Source organism: Argentina anserina, chromosome 7 (genome assembly GCF_933775445.1).
Source record: "Argentina anserina chromosome 7, drPotAnse1.1, whole genome shotgun sequence".
NCBI lineage: Eukaryota > Viridiplantae > Streptophyta > Magnoliopsida > Rosales > Rosaceae > Argentina > Argentina anserina.
Window position 1 is genome coordinate 19090675 of NC_065878.1, and position 25895 is coordinate 19116569.

General features: G+C 42.6%; 1 long non-coding RNA gene and 2 pseudogenes across 1 annotated transcript; 1 reads left to right on the forward strand and 2 right to left on the reverse strand.

Moving 5' to 3' along the window:
• Nucleotides 1–76: 76 nt before the first annotated feature.
• Nucleotides 77–1653, reverse strand: LOC126803735 (demethylepipodophyllotoxin synthase-like; annotated as a pseudogene).
• Nucleotides 1654–15379: 13726 nt separating this feature from the next.
• LOC126802809 (cytochrome P450 736A117-like) lies at nucleotides 15380–18083 on the forward strand (annotated as a pseudogene).
• Nucleotides 18084–18998: 915 nt separating this feature from the next.
• Nucleotides 18999–20141, reverse strand: LOC126803279 (uncharacterized). The gene is made up of 3 exons (XR_007673094.1): nucleotides 20101–20141; nucleotides 19689–19977; nucleotides 18999–19310 (listed from the first exon to the last, which is right to left on the reverse strand). It is a non-coding gene; the product is annotated as an uncharacterized LOC126803279 (long non-coding RNA).
• Nucleotides 20142–25895: the final 5754 nt, after the last annotated feature.

Genomic DNA, 25895 nt, shown 5'->3' on the forward strand with positions numbered 1-25895 from the left:
CTGTTATCGAGAATCACCTATAGTGTCAAATAAACATACTATAAGATTTTATTGCAGCATATAACTCTCTAAGAGGAACTGGCAGGAATAAGATTACACTTGAATGTTGTGCTTCCCATCCTCATAGAGATGTAGTGGTAGAATTTCATCATTCAAGGACCTACATGTCATCCAGTCGACATTTTTATAAAGATCAGGATGTAGGCGTGGGGTGAGAGGAACCTCCAGTGGAGTGGCCTTCATGTTTGCTATTACTGAACTCTCACTCATATCAACTGATGAGGCAGTTGGAGTTGTAATTTCAAATCCATGCAGCAAATGGCCAATGTAAGTTGAGAAACTTGAAGTGCAAGAGAGATTCCCGGACATATTCGTCTACCGCTTCCAAACGGTGTCAATTCCAAACTCTGGCTGCTGAGCTTACATGATAGTCACCTATTGTGCAGTCTTCTCTGGATTCACATGGCACTGAAATAGGTCCCGGCAGGGTAGAGCCACAAGGTTTCCTTGATTATTGCTTGGAGATAGACCAAGTTCTTCGCATCTGATTCATTCACTTGCCTTCCCCTACCAACATGGTTGTCTAACTCAAGCTGAGCCTTCTTCAGGGTTTCAGGATTGTTGAGTAATAATGAAAGTGCCCAAGTTAACGTCACTGTTGTGGTATCTGTCCCTCCTAGGAGAATCTCCTATACAGAGGGATATGAAAACGTACATGATTATCAAACATGCAAAGAATACTAATGTTGATAAGTAGATTCAACTATTTTGTGAAATTGCACTTAGAAAAGTCTTTCACATATTTATGGTCTAGTGTTTGATATCGCAGAAGGCTCTTTGGTACAAGAGTGGGCTTCTACACTACTGTTTGTGACTTTGTCCTATAAGAGATTGCTATACAGTAATGCACATGGGTGTTTTCCTTAGTTCTCTACAATACTCTAGATTAGTCTAGAACTAAGGATGTCCAGCTAGCAATGTTCAGAATGATCTAGCACCAAGTCTCTAGAATAATCATCTAAGATAGAATGTGTTAATTGTCTAGTATGGTCTAGAGTAGTCCACAAGGTCGGTAGACCAACTATGTCGGTGCTTCTAGTATGAAGTTGGTCATGTACTCTATAAATATGTAACAAGCTCATGTAATCAGGTGAATGAAAAGAAAGCTAATTAAGCTATCAAGCTATACATATTATCAGACCAAAAAAAAAAAAGCTATACGTATTAGCCTCCTCTGTTTCTATCTCCTTTAAACCTCCTCTCCCATCATAGCTCCTAAATACATCTATCTAAGCCTACCACATATATCACACACTTCCGCACCAAATCCAAACACCATCCTAACATCCTTCTATAAAAAACCAACAGTGATAATCTACATATAGTTGAATTCATCATTATATCATATGATTGAATCGGAAAAGAAAGATTAGCGATCAGAGTAAATACCAGGCATGTTGCTTTGAAAATTGTATCAGCAGTAACTGAACCAGCAAACTCTTCCATACAATATTCATCAAGGACAGAAAGCATCATATCCATGAAGTCATGCTCACCATAGACATGTGGCACAGAATTAGTACATCTCTTGTGCTTATGCTCTTCCAACCATTTCTCAAGCGCAAGATCGAGTTCTTTAGCTGTCTTCTTCATAGCTCTCATAACCTCCCAATTCCAACCACCGTAGATGCCATGCCGAATTGCCGATCTTTCATTCAATTCTGTTTTTTTTTTTTTTCGGAAGTACATGTCTTGTATCTTAGTCAGGCATATCTTATCGAGATGGGATCACTAGCTAGCTAGCTACTAACCACGTATTCATGATGTTAACACCTCCCCTGAACGGGGTAATTCACAGCCAAATCTCCTTTGATTCTGGTCACTGGACCGATGACCGGTAATTTGGTAACACCGGGAATCGTAACAGCTAGCAAGGTAGCAATATATCCGATCTGAACCTCGCTATTAACGTAACACAAGCTGGCACGCCTGAACAATAAATGAATCTTACGCGGGTTCGCATTCCCACATTAAAGGAAAACCCCAGTGCTTCTCCCAATACGCCTATAAAAGGTCCACGTAGACCACCAGAAAAAGGTAACGTATTCTTAAGTCCTTAACTTTCGAACTTAAATTCCGTTTCGGATTCTAACTTAAGCTTCATAGGGTCAAAGATCGGTGCATCGCTGACCCTTTGACTTTGACACATGTTGTGCGCAAGTCCCATTGAGCTGACGCACTGGAATACAAGGCTACAAGAAGTTAAGTGCCACAGATTTAGCACTCGTAACATTTGCCGCTAGAAGGAGAGTCATAGTCAACATGATTCTTCCAAATTAAAATGACAAATGATCATCATTAATGACAGTCGGTCCCCTCGTCGATCCCCTCCCCAGGAGGTGGACACTTCGCTCTCACTAAGGCTGTTCCTCGATTTGAAACCAACGACCGGAGGGCCGTCCCGGGTCCCATTTACTGACCTTCAGGCGGCGCTGGAGATGGCTCTCCGCGACGTTGCAAGGCTTCAGGCTGAGAAAAAGGAGGAGCGCCTAACCATCATGGCACGAACGACCGAACTTGAGAAGGAACAATAACTCTTTCGGGCTGCCCTCGAAAGCCGAATCGGGACAGAAAAAGCCTTAGAAACATCGCAACAACGGTTTCTCACACTGACGCTGCAGATTCCGCCCGCCACGAAAACTTCGGATGCGCTGCTACAGTTGGGCCGTAGCGCAGAACGGAACATGTCACCCAACCGCTGCTTTCCGCATTTTTTGGATGGGTTGCCGCTGTATGTGATGGACTTGGAGCCGGAGGATCCCATGGTGAATGAAAATGGCCAGGTGGTCCCGGCGGAACTAGAGCTGGTGTAGGACCTCCAAACACAACTCTTGCTCCAGATCAACCAAACCTTAGAATGTTTGACCACCAGGGTAGATGGGATTGAGACTAGAAAATTCCCTCGCCTGTTACATGGGGGGTACAGAGGTCGTGCCGGCATGTTTACCCCGCATGTACAGGCAGCGACGCTCATCGGGAGACAAGCTGCTCAAGGCCACCAAGTATAACAGACGATCCGACATGTACACGCTCCTGGAAAACTTCCAGTCAGCTTTGGCAAGCACGCGATACACAGATGCCCAATCGTGCCATGCTTTCCAAGAAAGACAAACAGATGAGGCCCTGAGTTGGTTTCTCAGCCTGCCCCCGGGTTCAATGGACAGTTTCACTCAGCTTACGGAGAAGTTTTTCATTCGCTTCATCCTACAAGCCAATGTGCACCACGACACCAACTCCAAGTTCAAAATACAGCAACTGAAACATGAAAGACTCCGGGACTTCTTGTCTTGATGGCAGACCGCCACAGTGCGGTGCCACGACCCAGATTATGTTATCGACGAGGCAGCATTTCCTCAAGCAATCAAGCCGGGGACATTTCTCTATTGGATCAACGAACACCCTCCGGGGACATATGAGGAGTTGGTTGAAGGTTCCACGCGGTTGGCGTAAGCCGAGTACCGCATTTATGGAGCGGGTATGTCAGCGCAGGCTACACATTCCTCCACTTGGGATAGGTTGGACCCACCCCAGGGGACTAGCGGACAGAGCGCCAGAGATGGGAACAGGCACGATAGCCGTCGAGATCACAGGGATAACCGAGGTCGTACCGACCAAGAGTCACAAATCCCCGGCAGGGTACATGCAGGCATAGCCCCCCCCCCCCCCCCCCCGCAACAAGGTTTTCACAAATCTCACCATGTCCTACGCCGAGATATATGAGCACCATAAGGACCTCTTGCCGTAACCCCCGAGGTAGATGATGTGTCTTAAAATGTTACTTGCAAGCGCACGAATCTAGTGTAGCATAGAGATGCAAGAGCGAGGTGGAACCCACAGAGAATGTATGATATTAGGAAAAACTAATCAAATCTAAATTAATTTAACACTAACCTAGTAGAATGAAATTTGGTTATGAAGTAGCTAAAATAAAGAAAAAATAAAGAGATAAGGATTACCTTGATGACGAAGTAAATAAGGTATCAGATTCCACCACATTAATCAATAAGTCTTGATATATCATATACTAATTCCCAATTAGGAGTAGTAATCTAGAAATCAATCTACTGCTTTCTTAAGATTTATCAATGAAGCACACATGAAAAAATTCATAATATGGTTTCCTCCTTAACCTTAATTAAGGAAATTTAGAAATACATAATACAAACTAAAAACATGCTCAAAACTATAAAATGCAGCATATGAAAATAACTAAGGAAATAGAAGAACAAAGAGCAACAATGTGTCTCTCAAATTCTCCACACTCTCCTCCTCCTTATTCTTATGAAACAACATCTATTTATAGGGAAACAAATATCCTCACTATAGCTCCATCTCCATGTGAATATGACTTTCCCTCTTTTAAAATTCTCAAGCTTGATGGCAATAAGTCTTCACTCTAGCTCCATCTCCATGTGAATATAATTTTTCCTCTTTCAAAATTCTCAAGCTTGATGGCAAGAAGTCTTCACTCTAGCTCCATCTCCATGTGAATTTGATTTTCCCTCTTTCAAAATTCTCAAGCTTGATGACAATAAGTCTGCACTCATAAATGCTTTCATACATCCCTCCTCTCTTCATCAAATTCCATTTGTCCTATCTCTCTCAATTTCCATGTGGAAAAGATGAATGCTAAGAACACAATCTTTGAAAGAGTGAAAAGTAAATTCCTTCTTTCAAACAAGCTTACTTCTAGTCACCTTATTTCCTGGGAAATTGTCTTATGCATCCTTCATGCTCTAGCGAGCTTCTATTTTTTATGTATGTATCTATGATTCAACCAAGCAAAAGTAAATTCAACAATTGATGTCTAAGGTAATATATCCAATACAACACATTTAATGCAATGAGAATGAATTCCATCAATTGTAGGCTACACATGTTATGGGAACAAGGAGAATGTGGTGAACTTATTTGCTTATTAAAACGGAAAAACATTCATATTAAATCAATGACTCAATTTACCATATGAAAATAGATAAATTGCTTCAATATCTTTAACATTTTATTAATGTAAAACAAATACTTATAAGGACACAATACCAAATTAAATGACTCAAACTAATAAAAATAAGTCACTAACAAATATAAATAAGGGAGAATAATATGATATATAATGTGCTCATCAGTAGAGCTATGACAAGAGGCTTGTTTGGACCAACACTGGGAAGTATTGTGCTTATCACACTTATTCGGGGCACAACACAGATGTTTGTTATACCCTGAGGTCCGACATAAAAGAGTTGGAAGCGAGACCAAGCCGGGCCACTAGTGGGTTTGAGCCAGAAAGTTAAACCAGTACCGCACTCCAGGGATAGATGCAAACGCCATACAAGTTTACGGTGAAAAATCGCAACTTTGCGTGGGGAAGCGATGTGCCCACCACCTCACAAGCCAGCAAAGCGCCAGCAGACCTTTGAGCTATTTGAACTCCACCAAGACATCAAGGCCGTACCAACCGCATGGGACACAATTTAGTATCCAGCCAAGAGACGGTCATCCGGGCTACACAAAACGACCCTTTGTTGATAACCATGCAGCTGGATCATTATTTGTGCCAGCGGGCCCTGATTGATACAGAGGTGACGGTTAGCGTCGTGTTCACCGACTGCTACCGTAAACTTAAGAGGGACCGGGTGAAACTCTATAGCAATCACGACCCTTTGGTCAGTTTCTCCGGGGAAGTGGTGCATGCGCTCAGGTCGGACCCACGAGATGATGTTTGTGGCTCCAAAGGAAACCATAGACGATCGCCGAGACGAAGCGTTCGAGAGGTGATGTTTGTGGCTCCAGAAGCGTCGAGCTTTTAATCAGGAAAAATATCAGGCTATACAGGCTGAGGTCCAGCGACTCCGGGACACCAAGTTTGTTCGAGAGGTTAATTACTCGACGTGGGTCTCCAATGTGGTGATGGTTAAGTAACCAAACGGTCTATGGTGGATGTGTGTGGATTTCACAAACCTAAACCAGGTCTGTCCAATTGACAACTTTCCTCTTACTCGGATTGATCAGTTGGTAGATGTCACGGCCGGTTTTGGGTTGTTAAGCTTCCTCGACACCTACTATAGGTATAATCAGATTAAAATGCACTCAGATCACCAAGAACACATGGCTTTTGTGACTGAAAAAAGGTTGTATTGCTACCAGGTTAGGCCTTTTTGCCTGAAGAACGCCGGAGCGACATATTAGAGGTAAGTCACCTGGATGTTTAAGCAGGAAATTGGCCAGTTTGTGGAAATCTATATGGACGACATGGTCATCAAGAGCAAAACTGTTGTTGGGCATGTGACAAATTTGGAAGATCTTTTCCATCTTTCTCCACCATGGTATGAGGTTGAATCCCGCCAAGTGTGTGCTGGTTGTGGTCGGAGGGAATTTTTTGGGCTTTATGGTCAATGAGCGTGGTATAGAGGCCAACCCTGAGAATGTCCAAGCTATAGAGGCCAACGACCCGGAATGAGGTCCAATGTCTAGCCACCAAGTGGTGGCACTCGCCCGGTTTAACTCCCGCTTAACGGATAAGTGCGCACTATTCTTTAAGATCTCTGAACCCAGCACCGGGAAAAGTTCATTTGGGACACGGAACAAGAGCAGCTTTTCTCCAACTCAAGACCTATCTCACCTCCATCCCGGCGCTTTCCACCCAAGTATTGGGAGAATTATTGTACTTGTACTTAGCTGTCTCCCAGACTACGGTAAGCTCCATTCTGATCCGATAGGAAGAAAACAAGGAACTCCATGTGTACTACAATTGTAAAAGCCTCAATGGCCCCGAGACTAGGTACTCCGTAATTGAAAAGCTAGCATTGGCTTTAATCACCACCGCCCGACAACACTGCCAATATTTCCTAGCTCATACTATTCATGTCTTCACCAACCACCCGCTCTGCTAGGTCTTCCAGAAGCCAGAGACCTCAGGGCCCTTTGTGAAGTGGTCTATTGAGTTTCGGAAATTCGACATCCACTTTAAGTCTCGGACAGTGATAAAGGGTCAAGAGCACCATAGATGACAATACCGTTGTGGCCGCTGAACCGACGCCAACGTGAATCTCTATGTGGATAGTTCTATCAACAAGCACTCCATTAGGGTGGAAATAATTATCACTGATCTAGAAGGGAATGAGTACCCTTATGCCCTCTGGTTTACCTTTGAGACCTCTAACAATACAGCTGAGTATGAACCCTTGATCGCTGGGATACAACTGTGTCGAGAGTTAGAGGCCACCATGATTCAAATTTTCAGCGACTCTAAGCTGGTGGTCAATCAAGTTGATGGCAATTACGAGTTTCATCACCCTCGGCTCATCTCGTATCAGAATCTGGCTAGGTCGTTACTCCAAAAATTTGACTCATTCGAGATCAAACAGATACCCCGAGCCAAGAATGCTAGGGCGGATGCCCTGGCCTGCCTAGCTACCACCGAGCCTAGAACGATAATTTCAGGTGTTGATGTGGAAACCTTGGACCAACCCAATATCTCCAAGCCCTATTCAGAAATTTTCGGCATTGAACAACTCCCACCACCTTCTTGGATGCATCCCTTTATCAAGTATCTCATGGTGGGAGAACTCCCAAGAGACCAAGCTGAAGCAAAACGCTTGCGCCACAAGGCTACCTTGTATATAGTTCGAGGTGGACAGCTCTTTCGGAGGGGCCAATCTTTTTCCCAACTCACGTGTTTGACCTCAGAGCAGGGGCGTCAGGTGTTGACAGAGTTGCATAACAGTGTGGTAGTAACCACGCAGGGGTGAGAAATTTTACATTTATGGCCCTCCGGACCGGATACTACTAGCCCACTATGGAGGCAGAATCCAAGGCTATAGTCGGGGCATGCGTGCAGTGTCACCAATACGCCAACTACTCCAACCACCCCTTGGTCCCGCTTTATGTCATTATGTCTCCAGTCCCGTTTGCACAATGGGGACTTGATCTCATTGGAGAATTGTCAACCGCTCCGGGACAGTTCAAGTACGCCATTGTGGTGGTCGATTACTACACCAAGTTGATAGAAGTTGAGCCACTGGCCAAGATTACCACGGACCGGGTGACAAGTTTCTTATGGCGATTTATTTATTGTCGTTTTGGGATCCCCGAGGCGTTTGTTACAGTAAATGGCACCCAGTTTAATAATGATAAAATCTGCGAGTTTTCCCACAAGAACGACACTACCGTTTTGTACGCCTCGCCAGCACACCCCCAAACCAATGGTCAGGTTGAGGCTATCAACAAACTCATCAAGCGAAACTTGAAGAGGCTATAAGCCTTTGGGCCCATAACCTTTTGGAGGTACTATAGCTACCACGGGTCAATCCCCCTTCCTGCTAGCCTTTGGCACATAGGCGGTGGTCCCAGTAGAGGTTAAGGTCCCCATAGAGGGGATCGAATGTTATGACCCGGAGACCAACACATTTGGGCTCCAACTGAACATGGATTTTCTTGAAGAGCGCCATGAGAAGGCTCACCTCCTGAACGTTAACATCAAACAATGCATTTCCAGACACTACAACAAAAGGGTAAACCCCGAGACTATATTGGTCGGTCACTGGGTAATGAAGGAGTTCATAGCCCGACCATTAGGTCTGAAACTCAAATGGGAGGGCACCATGGAAATTATAGAAGCCGCTAGCCCAGCCACGGGACACATCCGGCTGATAATTGTCACACCCATGGAACACCTAGCATCTCCACTATTTCCCTAAGTAATTTGTGACAGGCCAACAGGTCGCCCGGAATTAACGTCGGCCTAGTCTATTGTCGCCCGTTTTCTCCAAGTTTATTTTTCTCCAACGGTTCACCATTTGTTTAGTTTGTTCTATGGACTTGGTCAATTAAAGACATTATTCACCAATTCACCGTGTGCCTCAAGTTTCTCCAATTTATTCTCCATTTTAATTGATCTCCGGATCATTATTAAGATATTTGTCTTATTGACTGTCTTACATATCATTATTACTATCTACTTCGCCCATATTGCCTCAGTTCAACAACAATTCCTATGGAAAAAAACATGTTTTCATTAATGATTTGGCCAAGCCGGCAATGATTACACTTATAAAAAACAGAGAGAAACATGTGAAGTACAAAAAGGCAGAAAACAAAAAAAACTCCATCCCGGAAAATCAACCCCTCCCACGGCCTCGGTCTAGCCCCATCATCGGCTAGCCGCACTTCGGTGGAAGATTCGCCCGGCTTGGGACCCTGGAGACGAACAAGACCACCCTTTGTACAACTCCATGTCCCAAACCCCCGGAGGGAATACGAACCAGGGCATTGGGCCGGGGACTTGGGACTGGGGGCTTGGCGCTACCCTCGGATTTGGCTCTAGAGCTGGACACTTTCTCATTCCCTTTGCCCCTTCCCACCTCCACGGGACGGGTGCTCGGCACCGGATGATCGCTGCCCCTCAGTCTCTCTCTATCCGGACCTCTCTACAGCTCTTCCATCTTGGCCGCCCGGTCATTTATCTCCTCCAGATAGATATGTGGTCTGTCAAAATTGATAAAGCCCAGCTTCAACCCGATGTTGGCAAATTCCTCCATCCCGTCAACTACCCCCTCCTCGTAGGTCTCCCTCGCCCGCCCCGCAGCCAAGGCCTTTTCCTCCTTGATCCGCTCCAAAATTTCATTCTCCCGGGCATCCCACAGCTTCCCCACCCGCACTTGCTCCTCTTTCAGGCCTATATTCAGCTGGGCCGTCGTGGCGGCTTGCACTGGCCGTTTTAGTCGGTCGATCTCGTCGTTTAGCACCGCCGCATGTCTTCCCTCCAAGGTCTTCTTCTCCTCCTCCCACTACTCCCTCTTTTGCTCCCACGCCTTTAACTGCCCTCCATCATGGCGATCGAATTCGGTCTTTTGTCGCTCTCCGCCTTGGTGGTCGCCAACTCTTCCTCCATCTTTGATAGCTCCCCAACCAGCTCCGCCACCCACGTATCGCAGGCAATGATGGACTTCTTGCTTTTTTGGAGATCCGCCATTAGCTCCTCCACCAACACGTTCGCCTCGGCCATCTGTATTAAGTTCACCGCTTGTTGGTCCTCCAGCTCATTCACCTTTATCAGGAGCCGTTGGTTCGCCATCATATACTCCTCAACGGTCATCTCCTTCTCATATGCCTCACTACGGGCGTGTGCCTCTAGGAAGTCTCTGGTGTCAAGGACCCGCGCTGCCGCCTAAGCCAACAACTGGTCAGCGAAAACCAACTTTCAAATATATAAACAAAGGCAATGGGGGACTGTGACATACCAGGACCAGGTTCTTCTCAGCCTCCCGGAAGTTCTCCACTGAGTCCTCGTTGTGCCGAAGGGTGGGTCCTTGGCGCCTTTACCCCATGTGCACCACCATGCGGCGGAGATGGGGTGCCAGCTCCCCTGCCAGCCCCGCCAGGACATTAGATCAGATCTCTCCATTAGAGGACTTTGATTTTTTAGTCCTCCTTCCCCCTTGGTCCGACCCCTAGTCACGGTCCCTCTTCTGGCGCGCCTCCGGGTCGCCGATGACTGTCTCCTCGTCCTCCACTTCCGCCACCCGCTCACTCCTCTTCAACTGCGCCAGCGGCAGTACTTCCTCCGACATAACCTCCTCCACAGGTGACTCCCCCATAATCTCCCTCTCCCTCTCCGACCCCAACTCCAACTCCACGACCTCTCTCATGGAAACCCGACAAGTCCCTGCACGACCTCCGACCCTTCAGCAAGCTCCACCACGCCTTCCGGCGCACCTAAGGGTTCCCCGGATTGAGTTATTTCCCATGTCGCCATCTCCTCAGGCAACTCTAGGTACTCCTCCACCAACAACAGCATACAGTAGAACCCCTTGTCGTCCAGGAGTTGTGGCGCTGCAGAGAACATTTGCAAGGTTTTGACGTCCATGTCTAGCTTGCATGACTCCTTACAGTGCTCCTTTAGCCTCACCCGGACCTCAAGATCCGTTAGCAGGTCATACGGACTGGGGTTCTTCATTCGAAGCTTCGTGGCCTCCACTGGCACCTCTACAAAAAAACGTAGCTTGTCAAGGCCAATTACAAATTTGAACAGTCATGTCGGAGCCAGGACGTGATGACTTATCGAGCAATTTGCTGATGCAGTCGAAGTTGTATACCCCCGGCCTGCACAACCGAAAGGTCGACCGATTCGCCGAAGGGAAATGCCAGCATACACCTAGTTAGCCGCTTCTCCATTCGCAACGTGAGACTTGTGCAAACACAACCAAATGTTAGACTACGTGTTACCTTATAGAACAACACCATGGATAGGGAGATGCACTTACTTATTGGCTGAAATGACCCGGGCACAATAAAATATGTGTCCAAGTTTTGTCGTGCCATGTCCACAACGAACACCCATTCTTGCCAATGGTTCAAGGTACCACTTGACGGATCATTCACTAGCCGAGGGAACCTCCGGCCCCAAGTGGCCAATCTCACGCAACCCCTGCTGCCCATCTTCTCCGAATATTTGGGCACCCAGCTCGTCAGGAACTCATTCGAACACGGCTTCTCCTGCCTCAGGGTTCGAAAGATGACTATGGTCCCCAACAATTGCTTCCATATGTTGGGGGTCACCTACCCGGGGGCTATATTCAAGCATGACAATGTGTACTGCACACACCAAGGCAACGGGAAAGATAACCTGCATACAAAGGCGTGCTCTGACACACAACACATGCCCGGGGGCGGATCGTGTGCCAATTCCCCTTTCACCAAAGGCCTCAAACTGACCTCATTCAGGATCTTCTATAGCATCTGCATCATTGTTATCTCCCCCTCCATGGCACTCCTCCCAGGGGGTCTATTTGTTGGTCCCCTAACCAAAATCATTTCTCCGTATGCCCCGCTAGGACCCGCCTTGGTGTCTCTCCTTTCTGCCATTTTTTCAATTACCTGTAACAAAAGACCGAGCGGATCACTTGATGACCCCGCATCACTCACAAATAGTAAACTTCCGGTGTAGCCATCTTCCCAACTCATAGTCCGCTCCAACGTGTTTGAAGCAAGGACACTCGATGAAACATCGTCCCCACTCCAAATCACTTCGGCTGCTTCCCCATTTGTTATAATCCCTAGATCAATACATTAGCCCAGATCTCCAAATACTCACCCTAAACACGAAACAACCAAGATCTAGTTCGAGAGTGTACTTCTGGTGGTTGAATTCAGAGTTATCGTTGACGACGGTGGTTGCAAAGGCCGGGTTCTTTGCACTATTACGAGTAAAACTGCCGAAAATCTCTCTTTATTCTCTTTCTCCTTTGATTTCAACTATTGTTCTCTACTTTCACTCTTAAACAACGACAAAAAGAAACTCAGTCTTCTCTCATTCTATTTATACACGTTCAAATTCATCGGGGCCGTCGAACCCAAACGCCAACACTTGTAGGATGACCGCCACGTACCCCACTACCCACAGAGCTCCTCGGTTCTCAAACCAACGTGCCCCACACACGCGTATAACCACATCCCATAACTGACCTCCACTTGCTACACTTCCCTAGGCGTCATCATGGCTACCTACGTCAGCGTCGCCTCATTTCCTCAAAGGCTCCACGCTTGTCCTTCACATTAAATGCAAACCCCTCGGGGCGGGCTGGCTTTGAGTACATTTTTTTCAGGACATCCCTTGGCTGGGGACTCACCACGATATCCGGATTGAGTTAGATCACTGACCCGGGCCAATCTCTAGATCCATGGATTCTCCATAGGCTAGTTAACAAACGTATCTAGGCCCAAGAGCCTAGGTCACTCCAGGTCCATGGGTGCTCCGAAGGCTAGTTCACCCGCGTGTTTAACTTCGATTGTTAGTTAACCCATGTGTCTAACACTGAGACCATAGGCCACTCTCTAGGTCCTAGGCCACACTCCAGGTGCGAGGATGCTCAAGCATTTAGATAACCCTTGCGATTGAGATCCTCGACTACTCGATCCATGGATGTTCTGGGAGATAGTTAACTCTCATGCCTAGCCCCGACATCCTAGGTCACACTCCGAATCCATAGACGCTCCGGATGTTAGATAACCCCCGAGCCTAGCCCATAGGTCTTAGGTTACTCTCTGACATGGACAAACATCAAGCTCCGACGCCATACAACTGGTCGACAAGTTGGGCATTAAAATTAATAAGTTAACATGCAATTCTCAATCATACCACTTTTGATTCAATCTCTTATCTAATTACTTAGGGCATCTTAGATAACAAATTGACTATGTATGTCACTTAGTACGTAATTAATAACATATTAAGCATGTCACTTACCTAACATGTTAACAATAGTACTAAAGGTGAATTCTATATACAAATTGTACTTAGGGCATTGAACAACATATAGCATGAGCACAAGATTGAAAATCATTAAGTCATAACAAGATAAACCCACGGCAAACATGTATATCATTGAATAAGAAACAAAGTCTAACTTTATAAATCTGAAAATAATTCATTACATAAGAAGTAATAGAAAACTTAGAACTAAACCTAACAACAAAACTCAATCACACACACAAACATCATACAGTTCGAAACAAGAGATAAACTATAGAGTTACACTTTACAATATTCCTTCGAGGCTTCAAGCAAAGAGAACACAGTAGGTTCCTCCTTTTATGAATGAACGTCCTTGGTTTCGAGGTTTGGAGTAGAGAAGATGGTAGAATGATGGAATTTCGACCTATGTGTTTAGTGGTGGAAGAATGGTGTCTAGAGTAGAGTTTTGGCTTCTTTTTGGTGCAAGATTGACAACCCTTATTTTCTGAATTCGTGCTCTAATATACAAGAAAATATATGACTCCAACTTTTTTCTCACAACTCTTGGATTAAATGAAGATCAATGGTTAAGATAATTCAACAAAACCCAAAGTACTTCAGTGGCAATGTTTTCGTCATAACTCTTGCTAGAAAATAGTTATTGAAGTGATTCCAACGACAAATGAAACTAGACTCACAGAGCATTATATCTATATATGGTACGTTTCCTGATTCATCATGAGCAATCCTCAAGAGTTCGTCAAAGTTGGATAACGTGCATAGGCAGATTTATGATTCTGATAAGACTTAGACTTTAATTGCAAATCTTTTTTCTCCTTTAATTATGATTTGTTTTGCACGAATTTATCATCAATTATACTTTGGAAATCCATCTCCAACATGGATTTACATTGTTTGATCTCATCAACTTATCTCTCCATGTCCATATTGGAGTTGTCTTCCCTGAAAAGAATAGGAAAGTTAAACTTGCGTTTCTTTCATAGAGATAGCACATAATCAAGTTAAGACTCTCGCTTAACACATAAATTGACTCAATGACTCAAAAACATAAGAATAAAGGATAAATAAGAGTTGGAATGAAGTAAATAAGCGTTATAAACGTAACATTTTGTGATCCTATAATGATTGTAAAATGAGAGGTGCAAATTTTATTTACCCAGATGAAAATAAAATAGAGTAAAGTTTTTCAAAACCAGATTTTACGAGAGTAAATATACGTGATCCTAAACGGAAATCACTTAAAAAAAAAAAGAGAGCTATATATACTTCCCTGTAACTAAACTCGGATGGAGACCCATACGACCGATTTACCAACATGTTATGCTGTAAACTTGTATACCGAACTAGGTGATCGCCAGTGAGAGCTAATTTTACATGTACCAACTGTAGTTATCACGATATATGATTTTGTGAAAAAAAAAACTCGGATATTGTACCAAATTGTTATAACGTTTTTCTTGGTAATTTTTTCCTCTTATCATGAAAAGATGATGGTGTGGAATATGCGGCTAATTACTCGTGTCAAAAAATTATTATATATACCCGTTACAAATCCCACGTAGTGTACCCCCTTAATGTTATTGGTTCATTTTTTACCGTGATTGTTTCTGATTGGTTCTTAAATGTAAATAAACTTTTTTCATTTTCACTGCGTGCATGTTAGTTATACCATGGTGTAATATGATTGGCTTAGTACACCATATGGTAGTGTGGTGTGGTTGGTACACAGAATAATTACCCGTGTCCAGTACAAGGCGGCCGCGGCTAGTACCCAATTACTAGTGGTGTCCAAACTAAAATCTGCATAATAGAGGGCGGCTGTTCAAAGTCAGGCAAATCGGTTCTCCTTGAGGACATCCCTATCTATTGGTGTTATCCAAACCCTACTCTGATGGATACCAAAATTTGTACAATAGAGGGCGGCTGTTCAGAGTCAGGAAAATTGGTTCTCCTTGAGGATGTCCCTATCTGATCTTGTGTATATGTATGTTACTGGTCTCCTGCATAAATCATCCAATAACACATACATAGTAGAAAGAAGATCTAAGATCGATGTTGAGTGACCAAATGCTGCAAATGCTTGAGTTCCATACGTTGCTGAAACCTTTCAGTTCCTTAACCCTAATGTATGTGCTACTTCTACTCATTTTCCTCATTCTCTACAAATGGTTCATCAGTAGCCCTGCTGCGAGAAACTCACCACCTTCTCCACCAAAGCTCCCTATATTTGGAAACCTTCACCAGCTAGGCTCCTACAGTCCTACCCTTATCGCTCACTTGAAGTCCTAGCTAAGCGCTTCGGCCCTGATCTCATGCTCCTCCATTTCGGAAGCGTGCCCGTCGTTGTGGTCTCGTCCCCTGAGACCGCCGGCGAGATCCTAAAGACCAATGGCCTCGTCTTCTCCAGCCGGCCCAAGTTGATTGTGTTCAAGAAGCTCCTCTACGACCACAGAGACGTCTCGGCCGCACCCTATGGGGATTACTGGAGGTAGATGAAGAGTGTGTTCGTTTTGCATCTTTTGAGCAACAAAAGAGTTCAGTCTATTCGTGGCGTTAGAGAAGAAGAGACCAGACTGATGCTCAGGAAGATAGAACAACAGTCCATGTCTTCGTCACCGGATCATTCAGTTGCCGTAAATGTAAATCTTAGCGAAATGTTTTCGACTCTGACTAATGATGTGAGTTGCAGAGTGGCTCTTGGGAGGAAGTACTGCGTTGGAGAAGATGGTCAGATGTTTCGGGAGCTTCTGAAGGAGTTCATGGAGTTGATGGGACGTGTGAATATCAGGGACTACATCCCATGGCTTGCTTGGTGGAACAGCGTCAATGGTTTGAACTCTAAACTAGACAATGTGGCTAAATGGTTTGATGATTTCTTGGATAAAGTTATTCAACAGCACAAAGATATTGAATCAAGTGATTCAAAGAAAAATAATGGTATTGATGAAGACAAGGATAAAAAGGATTTTGTGGACGTCTTACTTTCGCTGCAGAAAGAAAAGACGGCTGGTTTTGCTCTTGATAATCTTAGCATAAAGGCTCTCATCCTGGTAATCAATTCGTCCTCTTCATCTCCAAAAAAAAAATTTGTTTTGCTTCACCATATCTAGTTAGTATATAGTAAATTAGTAAAATTACACGTACGGAAATTAATACATGTATATTTACAAAAATATTTTTGTTTTGTACTAAATCAAACGTGAACACATACTTTTAGTGGATGTTAACTTTCTGATGCGAGACTTATGAAAAGCTGCAATACGAAGCAAGAATTAATAGAACTACTTTATATCTAATTCTAATCTTGCATGCTTTTGCACTAATATGCAGAATGTGTTTACTGCTGGTAACGATCAGTGGCGGACCTACGTGTAGTGATGGGTGGACTCAAGTCCACCCGAAGTTGTTCTGATAAATTTTTTACCATACCCCAATATAGATGTTTGAGTTGTTAGTAGGCTTGGTTAACTGACATGACTTGCATTTGAGCCACCCAAGTTCGATTCCAATTTGCAGCAAAACTTTTTTCCTCTTTTTCCTATTTCTTTTTGGGTGAATTTTTTATTATAAATATCATTTTTCTTACATTCTCTCAATACAAACCCAATTTAGTTCGATTCCAATTTGCAACAACTTCGTTTTTTTCTTTTTCCTACTTCTTTTTGGGTGGATTTCTTGTTATAAATATCATTTTTTTTACCCTAAATTGTTCTGATAAAATTTTTACTATACCCCAATATAGATGTTTGAGTTGTTAGTAGGCTTGGTTAATTGACATGACTTGCATTTGAGCCACCCAAGTTCGATTCCAATTTGCAGCAACTTTTTTTTTCTCTTTTTCCTACTTCTTTTTTGGGTGAATTTCTTATTATAAATATCATTTTTATTACATTCTGTCAATACAAACCCAATTTAGTTTGATTCCAATTTGCAACAATTTCGTTTTCTCTTTTTCCTACTTTTTGGGTGGATTCTTGTTATAAATATCATTTTTCTTACATTCTCTCAATACAAACCCATTAGGAGTCAAGGACTTGAGGAGTGTATGATTTTGGATATTTTTAGTCTATTTGACATTATACTTGTCTAATTTTTTTGATCACTTCAATTGGAAGAAAATTTTCAAGTCCACCCTAACCCTAAATCCTGGGTCCGCCACTGGTAACGATACATATGCAATTCTAGAATGGGCAATGTCTGAACTTTTAAGGCATCCGAGAGTCATGAGTAAACTGCAAAACGAAGTAAGGGGAATAGTAGGAAGCAAAGAAATGGTAACGGAGGATGATTTAGCTGGCATGAACTATTTGAAAGCGGTGCTTAAAGAGACTTTTCGTTTATATCCCACCATTCCAGTACTACTTCCCAAAGTATCGACCGAAGATGTGAAAATAAATGGATATGACATTAAAGTCAACGCACAAGCTATAGTAAATATCTGGAAAATCAGTAGAGATCCAAAGTCATTCAACAATCCAGAAGAGTTTGAGCCAGAAAGGTTTTTGAATAGCTCCATCGACTTCAAAGGAAATGACTTCGAACTGATTCCATTTGGATCTGGTAGGAGGATTTGTCCGGCAATTCAATACGTCGCGGCTATTCATGAAATGGCTTTAGCAAATCTTGTGCACAAGTTCAATTGGGCATTGCCTGAGGGAGCAAGAGGTGAGGATTTAGACATGACAGAAACAACTGGTTTAAACATGCGTAGAGAAAATCCTCTTCAAGCTATTGCAATTCCATATAAATTCATCAGCTAATTAAGTAGATGAAAGATATGGTGGCGTGCCTACTATTCCATATACGTACATGTATGGCCTTCATAGTATCATTGTAGTTCCTTCACTTATGTATTCTGCTTTTTTATTTCATTTCCTTTTGGTCTTCAGTGTGACCAGCATGCGTGAATTGTGGTCTTCAGTGTGCTTTATATATATCGCCAAAGTGCATGCAACATCTGATCGAAGAGTCTAATTCAGCAAACAACAATATAAATTTGGCTTATAGATAAAGGAGATTATTATGAAGTGATGCAATGCATTGGATGCCATCTATAATAGTGTTACGGGAGTTAAATCCGGGAGATCGAGCTTCTCGTAGCCTCACTAGGCCAATTATGTCTTCAAGCGACATATATGTTGTGTCGTTTGAGAAAATTCAAATGTCACCTAGTAGCTTGTCGCCGTTATAGATATTAGGCGACATAATATCTGTCGCTAGAAAGTGTATCAGGCGACATATGAGAAAAATAGTCTTATGTCGCCTGATATGCTTTTCAACGACATATATTATATGTCGCCTGATAGCCCTAACGGCGACAAACTACTAGGTGACATATAGAGATTTCAACATGATGCAACATATATTTTCTTGCCTGATACTCTCTTTTAGTTGGTTAATTAGATCTTCTAGTGACATAAATGTTGTTTTGATTGGTTTCAGACGACATATAAATGTAGTGTGAGTGTAACTATGAAACAAATATAACATCTCATTTGTCACCATATTTGTAGTTGTTTTCTTCTTCAGACATTATTTCTTGTTGTTGCTATAGCATTTAGAGTAGACAAATAAAAAAACATACATTCTGGAAAATCAAATTTTCCCATTCATAAAACAGTAAAACCAACATTTGTAATCAGTCACTCTAAACAATAAATACATCCCCAATTCCATATATGAGCATACATATAATGCCAGAGAATCATGATCAAGAGACTACTTCACCTAAAATTCTAGGATGTAGTGGAATGAGTTGCATCATTTTCTTAATTGCTTTTCAACAAAAATACTTGCTCCAATAGTAGGATCTGCTCCGATTAGCTGTATTTGTCCATATACCAGTGCTTACATTGAAGAGCCCCATCTGAACCAAATGTCTTGCTGCAAGTGTTACCATCAGTAGACTCTGGACTGTGTGTCTTGGACTTATCAGTGGCAGGAGTATTTCCCTTCTTTGCAGGGTGTGCTGTATTTGTGTGGCCGATCTTCTTTCCATCTTTAAGAAAGAAAGAAATCAAAAATATCAACATAAAACGAGCAGAAGGGGAATGTTCACAAAGTACAGAAACCAAACTCCTTATACATCAGATTATGCAACAACGATGAAGCTTATTCATATATAGAATAGAAATCTGGAAATAACAATTAAAAAGGTCACCATCCATCTGTGCCTTGCACAAAACCATGCATGCACCAAATAAAAAGCTCATAATTTAGCAGCTAAACTGTAAAATTTGTACTTGCAATTTTACATACAAAGGAAACCAAAAGAACATTTACGAGAGATTACTATTATGAGAAGTAGTACATATATTAGCAAAATGAAAGGTTCAGAAAAATATATTAGTTCCTCAGCTCCTAATTGAAAACTTACCTCATCTCCTATGCCAATCATGTAAAGGTTCAGCCACAACAAGCTCTTTGTCCTTTTGATACATCCACCAAAATGAAAGTCCCCTTTTGCACTAATAGAGTTGTTATTGATATCTAAAAAGGTTAGTTTACCTAGGAATATTCTCATATCAGATAAATTGTAGAGAAAGTTTGTTGACCAAAAGTTGCAATAGATAGAGCAAAGTGCAGACCTTTATGTACAACTAAACCTGATATCAAAGAACTCACTCCTTCATCTTCAATAGAAATACCCAATGTAAATGGAGTTCCTACATGTATACCATAATTTAAAGTTGATCATGAAAGTAAGATGCAATAAGTTGCACTGATATAACAATACAACTTAATTAATTAAATTCTAGCTAGAAAAGTAAATGGGTATGACCACTTACTTGCATTACTTTTGAAAGTTCTATTTTTGACTTTTTGTCACTTCATGGTGGGATGCAACGATAAATTTTCTGTGTATATCCTGACAATGCACCAATTTAATTTAGTGAGATTAAGGCTACTCTTAACTCAAAGAACCAAAAATATATGGAAGAAGTGTGGTTATAGATGTTAGAGCAGATACAACAGTTATTGCCATCAAAGCAACATTACTTGCTGTCTTGACATCCTCGTCTACAGTTACCAAGTCCCTTTTCAGTAACAAGTTATCAAGACATGCATGTAAAAAGAAGTATCATTATGTACTACTCAATGGTGTTGCTGAGAACTGGTTCTGAAATTGTTTTAAATTAGAATAGGGAGTTCAAATCTTCTTTGAAAAGAAAATGAAATACAACTCACGATTAAGTAAATTTATGTGCTCTGAAGTTTCACAATGAGATTTTCACCTACAAATCTGATTCAACATTACATCATCTATGCTAATCTAATCAATCAGAAATGCTACATGGAACACTAACTCCCCAAGCATTACCTCATCTTGGCGTCTCTATCCTTCAGAGTTGAATGGTTTCATTATAATAGTAACCACAAATCCATTTGCAGATCTTATAGCTTTGAGTATATCAATTGTCGTCATGAGATCCAAGACATATCATGCACTTTCCACCTATAAAGAAAAGTAACAAATAAGACTCGTACATCCTAGCATTAAAACATAGAGGCATCAGTAAGTTGCCAAAGTACAATGTCACAATGATGAACTCATAAACTGATACAGTCCCTTAACGATTGATAAAGCAAACTTAACAGTAAATATATCACTCTCATAAACAAAACAGACAATAAGTAACACATTTCAGCAATACAAAGCAGATCTCAATTTTGTGATAACTACCACAAAGACAAGCAATGTACCTTTCCCATGCCTTCATTGAGTCCTTAATGAAAATATTCCTTGACCAAAATCCAATATGTATTGTTATAATCTAATCAAACCATAAACTTTACCATAATCGCAGAGACGAAAACTGGAATGTCGATGACTTCAACGAACTTAGAGTTCCCCCAAAACTTCATTGATGTCGCTTGCCGCGGTCATCGTTATTCGAAGCAAGGAAGGCTTGCAGCGGAGATGAGTACTACCCAAAGAGGAGGAAAAGTGACGAAGCTTGATGAGGGAAGCGCAAGACTGAAGGTCGTCAACTTTGAGGGAGAAACCTTTAGAGGAGTAGATCTGGTCCAAGTCGGAGAGAGCAGGACTGCAAGAAGAAGCGTCGTCGAGAGAAGGAGATGAAAGGAGGGAAGAGGAGGAGGAGTGAAGGATTTTACCAGAAAAGGGAAGAACGTCGTCACTGTCGCTATGGGTCGGAGACAGAGGAGGAAGTCTGTCGTCGGGGGTCGGAGGCTCAGAGGTCGCAGAAGGAGAGAGAGTTCGAGAGTTTAGTTGGGTTTTAGGGGTTGAGTGAGAGAGAGTCGAGAGTGAATTGGGAACAATAGATGTTTTTATGTCTCAATGTTAAATGTAGGAGGGAATTGAATTGGACTGAATATTTGTCTGAGAAAATAAAAGAGAAAATTCACTAACAGTCTCTGAACTTATGTAGTAAAGATAATTTGATCTCTGACCTTTAAAAAGAATCAAAGAGATTCATGAATTCTTATTCTGATATCAATAAGATACTTCTGTCAAAACTTTTGGAATATTCCGTTAAAATATTTTTTTTCTGTTAATTTTGTCATTTTTTTAAAATTTTGACGGAGCATGGTGGACCTAATTCTTAAAATTTGTTTTTCTAAGCAGTTTGCTAATCCTTAAATCTACCATCTATACTAAAAAATAAACAGTTATTTTATCATCATAGCAATTATCATAGCTTCTAGACTTAGGCTTTTAGCGTTTGCTAAACTGTCTTTAAAAGAACTGCAACAAAAAAAAGAAAAATATAAAAAACTAATAAGAAATAGAAAGAACATTCTAAGAAATACCAAAAATTATTGGGATATTATCTACCGAATACAGCGTAGAATCTACGCATCCCAAGAAAATATCGAAGTTCTTCAAGAATTTTTTGAAAAAGATCATAAACCTCTTCACATTTTGAGCATCGGTTAGATTCGGCCTAGCTGGTATCAGAGATTGTTTCGCTCAGAAACAAGTGAAGATCATGCTTATGCCACAAAATTGGCTCTTTTTATCCAATAAAAAAGAAGTCAGACCTAAAAATTACCAGTCTTTTTGTACTGACAAAGCTACTGATAAGTGGCAAGTGTGCTTTCATTCAACATATTCAAGAAAGCCAGTACTCCATAGAATACGTTTGTAGAATATTAAATATCCTATACGACGAACATATTCATCTCCAAAAGGAGATTGGAGTAGCAGATATTGATCCGTCAAGACTTAGCCTGATTGAATTTCTAGATTATCTATATAGAGAAAAAGGCAATAACAAAGTTGCAGAACAACTCGAAAGGTTTAATCTTCGATTAGATCAACTCAAATAAATAAATTCCCAACTAACAAACAACAAAATGACAAAATTAACAGAAAAAAGAATATTTTAACGGAATATTCCAAAAGTTTTAACAGAAGTACCTTATTGATATCAGAATAAGAGTTCAGGGATCTCTTTGATCCTTTTTAAAGATCAGTGATCAAATTATCCTTACCACATAAGTTCAGGGACTGTTTGTGAATTTTCCTCAAAATAAAATTAGGTCCCACCTTTGATTTCCATCTCCCGCCTACCACTCTTCTCTAACATAGTCCACTCTTCGGATTTTAAAATTTGAGCTTAAATATCTGACAACATATATATGTAGTCCAATGTCACCACTTATATGGTGTTTCAGATCTCATTTATATGTCGTCTGATTAACACCATCAGACATCACATATATGTTGTCTGATTGTCATCATCATTTCAATCAACTATGGGTTATTTCAGATGACATTTATATGTCACCTGATTAACACCACTAATTTAGTCAACCATGGGTGTTTGAGTGGGAGTTGAAGAAGTCAAATTTTGATATCCCTCCAAATTATGCTCTCGAATCAAACGACATAAATATGTCGTCTTATTATTGTTTCATTTTTTTTTGTCAACTTTAGAATTCCTCTAGAATTAAAGTAAAACCTCATACGACATATATAAGTTACCTAAATATTACTCTCTTTTCAACCTAAAGAACTTTGAATTTATGACTATATTCAGACAACATATACAAATATACATGTCACTCTAAACCTCCGAACAATACTTAACCCGACATATGTCGTTTGATATGTGTCATATATAGACAATATTGTCATAGTGTATTGTATTTCGGTGTGTCAGCTCAGTGGGACTTGCACACAATAAGTCAAAGTCAAATGACCAGTGGTGCGCCGACCTTCGACCCTCCAAAGCTTAAGTTAAAACCCAGTGTGGAATAAGTTCGAGAGTTAAAGACTTAGGAATAAATTATCTCTTTTAGATGGTTTCGGCAACCTATTTATAGGTGCACTGGAGAACGTGTTTGGCCCTTCCCTTGATGTGGGAATGTGTGCCAATACATTGTATTTATCTCTAAGGGGTTGTCGTACTTACACGTTTGCCTGCTAGGTTTTCCAGGTCTCCGGCCTCTGGTCCGGTGAATCAGAGCAAGAGGAGATTAAGCCGGAGATCACCCCATTCAGGGGGTAGCGTTAATAAGTCTCCAAGTCCCCAGTCGGGGAGATTCCTTGGGTGGGGAATTTCATATTTTCATCTTCGGCGCAAATATCCGAGTTCAAATTTCTCGGGACCCGGGCCGGCCTATATGTAGCCATGGAGAGTCATCTAGGACCCCGGGGCTAAACACATGGGTTAACTAGCGTGCTCAAGGCATCCGTAGATCTGTCTTGACCTAGGTATGCATGGGTCAGGTTATGACTGCCAGGTTAGGTACTGGCCACCCGATCAAGTGCCGATTGTATGGGGCACCCATGGATCTGGTCAAGGACCTCCGTATTGGACACATGTGTTAACAGGTGAGCGAGCCTCATCGACCTGGAGTGTGGCCTAGGGCTTGGAGAGTGGTTGAGACCTCAATGTTAGACAAGGGCTAACTAACAAACTCAGTTAGGCATGTGGGTTAACTAACATCGAAGAGTCCCTAGACCTGGAATGACCTAGGATCTCGAGGTTAGGCTCGCGGGTTAACTGACACGCTCGAAGCATCCATGGATCTGGAGATATGCCCATGTCGAAGATTTGCTTTATTTTGGAGTTATATGGCGAGTCCTCAAAGTCCTCATTCAAGGAATGTCCCCCGCTGCAATGGCCGAAGTCTCCCGGCGCGAGTGGCAAACTCGCCCCAGGGGTTCGGACAATTAATGCAGGGACAAATGTCCTTGAGGACGTGAAGCGACGGTGATGTCAGTGACAATGATGACGTATGGGGGAAAGTGAAGGATCGAGAGGTTATGGACAAATGTGTGCACGTGGGTCGCGTGGGGAGCGCAACCGAGGCGATTTTATGGTAGTGGGGCACGCGGAAATGATCAGACGACTGGGGGCATTTTTTGTCGACGGTAGGGATCATCTCTAACGGCTATATATAGGGGTGAAATCGTTGGGTCTCATTTGTGAAAATTGTTGGAAGCAGAAGATGAGAGAAAGAGAAGAATTCATAGCACTTGTGATCAGAAAAGAGTAGGTATCTCCGCGTTTGCAACCACGGGAATCGCTACGTCAATTCGTCCAGAACTACCAATAGGCTAATATGTGTTGTTGTGGGAGTTGTAGCAAATGTGAAAGTCGGCCGGAGTTTTTGGGAGTTGCGGATCTGAGGATTTGCGCTCAGATTCGCCAGCTACCAACATGTCGGAGCGGGCTATGAGGTGGGCAAAGTCTGATTCGGGGGGTGTGCCCTATATGAACGATGCGGGGTCATCTAGTAATCCGCTTGTTCTTTTGTTGCAGGGCATTGAAATGGTGGAGAGGAGCTGAAGAAGCGGGGACCAGCGGCGACGACCGCAGATAGTGGCTGGGGGGATAAAAAGGTGGACCGGCCCAGTCGCGGTATGACGGTGTTGGAGTTGGAAGGCATCCAGGAAGTATACAACATCCTGACGGAGATCACCATGAGGCCGTTGGACGAAGGGGAGCTCTTCCACATGTAGCCGGATGGGATATGTTGCATAACGGAGTAGGTAACGCCCAATATGTGGCTGCAGCTGTTAGGGAGCATGGTGCTGTTTCGGGCACTCCGGCAGGTGGGAAGCCATGCTGACGGGAGTTCCTTGCGTGTTGGTCGCTGCAATACTCCTCGAAACGAGGGAGCGGGGGAGGAAATAGGCCCCATTGATCTTCGAGCCCCTGAGTGCGACCCCAACGAACTAAAGGGAGCAGCATTCGTCGTGAAAGGGCAGTGGCAGAAGGAGGTCTGGATCTTTCAAGTGTCCGGTGCTATTCAGCCGCTAAGTAAGATTTGTCTGCCCCTTGTTTATTTGTTTGTATTCTTGCCTGGTAGTGTAAGCAGAGGCCAATCCTTATTGTTGTAGTGCCGATACGCACCGAGCTATCGCCGATGATGAAGCAGTAGCTAATGAGGTGAATGCTCGTCTTCAAGGAGCACGCCGACATGTCAGTGTACCGGTGGTGCCGGATGGGCGTAAACCTGGCCTATAACGTTGTCAAGTCAGCTGGTAAGAGTGGTGAATAAGCTAGCTTGAGTTGTAACTTTATTGTGTTAGATCTGACAATTATCAATTATAGTGACGGTGGAGATCAAGGTGCCCGAGAGAAAGGAGCTCGGGTCGTTCGAC